Consider the following 2,531-nt stretch of genomic DNA (forward strand, 5'->3'; position numbering starts at 1 on the left):
CTTTACAAAAGGGGAATGAGAAAAGCGTGATAACGATGAACCAATGAAATGGCTCTGGCAGTGAGAATCGCCTGAGGTCAAGCTGCTCCCGTCTTACTGAAAGAAGGAACTCGCTTCAGGGAAGGATCATGTTTAAAGCAGACTTCATTCCAGAGAAAGACAAATACTGTATGATATCACGAGTAGGTGGAGCCTGGAAAATACAGCAAACAAGCAGCAGACTCACAGATAGGGAGAAAAAAACTCGTAGCTCCCAGGGTGAAGAGGGAAGGGGATTATTTCAAACACCATTTTGTCTCCTGAACTTTTTTATTCTTTATTCAAGTATAGCTGATTTATAATGCTGTGCCAATTTCTGTTGTACAGCAAAGGGACCCAGTCATACATCTATGTACGTTCCCTTTCTCATATTCTCTTCCATCACGGTCCATCCCAAGAGATGGGATAGAGTTCCCTGTGCTGGACAGCAGGACCTCTTTGCTGCTCCATTTGCAATGTCATGGTTGGCATTTACTGACCCCAAACTCCCTTGGGTGAGGGATTCTTTAAAAAAGGTTATTAGGGGATGTGACATATGTGTGAAGCTTGAAAACTGTGAACCCTATAGAATTTAAAAAATGTTTCACTCAAAAACCTTTACAAAGATGTTGCACTATATATACAATGGAACACTATTCAGCCATGAAAAAGAATGAAATCACGCCATTTGCAGCAACATCATAGACTTAGAAATGTTCAGACTAAGTGAAATCAGACAAGGTAAAAATTGTATATTGCTTCTATGCGGAATCGAAAATATGGCGCAAATGAACCTACCTACAGAACAGAAACAGACTCACAGACACGGAGAACAGACTTGTGGTTGCCAAGGGGGAGGGAGTGGGCTGGATGGGGAGTTTGGGCTCAATGGACGCAAACTATGACACAGAGTGGATAAGCAGTGAGGTCCTGCTGTCCTGGACAGGGAACTGTATCCAGTTTCTTGGACTAGACCGGGATGGAAGATTTTTTTAAAAGAAGTATGTGTATATGTATGACTGGGTCACTTTGCTATACAGCAGAATTAACATAACAGTGTAAATCTAATAAAAAAAGGAAATAAAGTGCATATAAAAAATTAAGTAGACCTCATTTATGGTCCCTTGGGTCATTTCATGATGTGATGAAGGATGACTGGCTTGTCCGATGAATTTGGGCAAAGTCTCTTGCTGCTTTAGTGCCAACTGCAGACGTCCGTGTAAGAGAAGATGAGAGGTATGAACCCTGCCACACGGGGCGTGTGGAGAGCAGACACGGTCCTGGGAGCTGCCCGTTCAGAGTCAACGGGCGTGAGCTCTTGCCCGAGACAAAGACAATGTTCGGAGATCTTCCACGTCTCAAGAGAAGGGGGAGAAAGATCCTAACGGTGCAATCGTAGGACAGCGAAGAACAATGACCCTCAAAGGAGCATTTGTAAGCTCTCACGTCATGAACAAATGATCGGCTGGGCTGCAGGCAAAGCCGTCGATTGAGCCAATTCATTTTCACACCAAGAGAAGATCAACGATTGTGGGAAAATAGAACCGGTATTGGGCAGCTGACAAATGGGACTGGCACATGTACCCTATGGTGTAGGGAGTGGATGGTCCCCAGGGACCTGCAATGCAGCACAGGGAACTCTACCCAGGATTATGTGATTGTCTCTGTGGGAAAAGAATCAGAAAGTCAATGGAGAGGTGCACATGTAAAACTGAGCCCCTTTGCTGTCCAGCAGAATGATGACAACCTTGTGTATCAACTCTTCTTCAGTTAAAGTTAACAAAGCATATAGACAGCCTGGTCCATGGAGACCTGCAGTGCAGCACAGGGAACTCTACCCAGGATTCTGTGATCATCTCTGTGGGAAAAGAATCTGAAAGAGAATGGATGTGTGTAGACGGATCACTGAGCCCCTTCGCTGTCCAGCAGAGACGATCTCAACCTTGTACATTAACTCAACTTGGATTAAACTTTCAAACGGGAAAAAAACACACACACACAAACCCACCAACTCTCCCATGACTCACACCACAGTTACGGTAACATTCGGTTGTGTTACTTATGCTCACCTGGCCGTGCATTTCTGGATCTCTCTAACCTGCTTCCCCATCTCTCTTCCCCACACACCATCTCCTCTGAGCTGGGATGTACACTGCTACATGGACGTTCCTTTAAAAATGAAAACCAGAACTACCATATATCCTGCAGTCCAATCCTGGGCATCTATCCAGAGAAAACCAAAATACAAAAAGATCCAGGCACTTGTGTGTTCATAGCAGCACGATTCACAATAACCAAGACATAGAAACAACCTACATGTCCATCAATAGATGATCAGATTAAAAACATATATACAATGGAATACTACTCAGCCAGAAAAAAGAATGCCATGTGCAGCAGCATGGATGAAACTAGAGACTCTCATACGAAGTGAACTCAAAGATAAATATTGCATGATACCACTTTTAAGTGGATCCTAAAATAGGACATAAACGAGCTTATTTACACAACAG

The 2,531-nt window shown here is 43.7% G+C and overlaps 1 long non-coding RNA gene across 1 annotated transcript; it reads right to left on the reverse strand.

Moving 5' to 3' along the window:
* Nucleotides 1–488: 488 nt before the first annotated feature.
* Nucleotides 489–2,301, reverse strand: LOC110258197. Its single transcript, XR_002341028.1, has 2 exons — nt 2,088–2,301; nt 489–1,891 (listed from the first exon to the last, which is right to left on the reverse strand). It is a non-coding gene; the product is annotated as an uncharacterized LOC110258197 (long non-coding RNA).
* Nucleotides 2,302–2,531: the final 230 nt, after the last annotated feature.

This window comes from Sus scrofa, unplaced genomic scaffold (assembly GCF_000003025.6).
Source record: "Sus scrofa isolate TJ Tabasco breed Duroc unplaced genomic scaffold, Sscrofa11.1 Contig1537, whole genome shotgun sequence".
NCBI lineage: Eukaryota > Metazoa > Chordata > Mammalia > Artiodactyla > Suidae > Sus > Sus scrofa.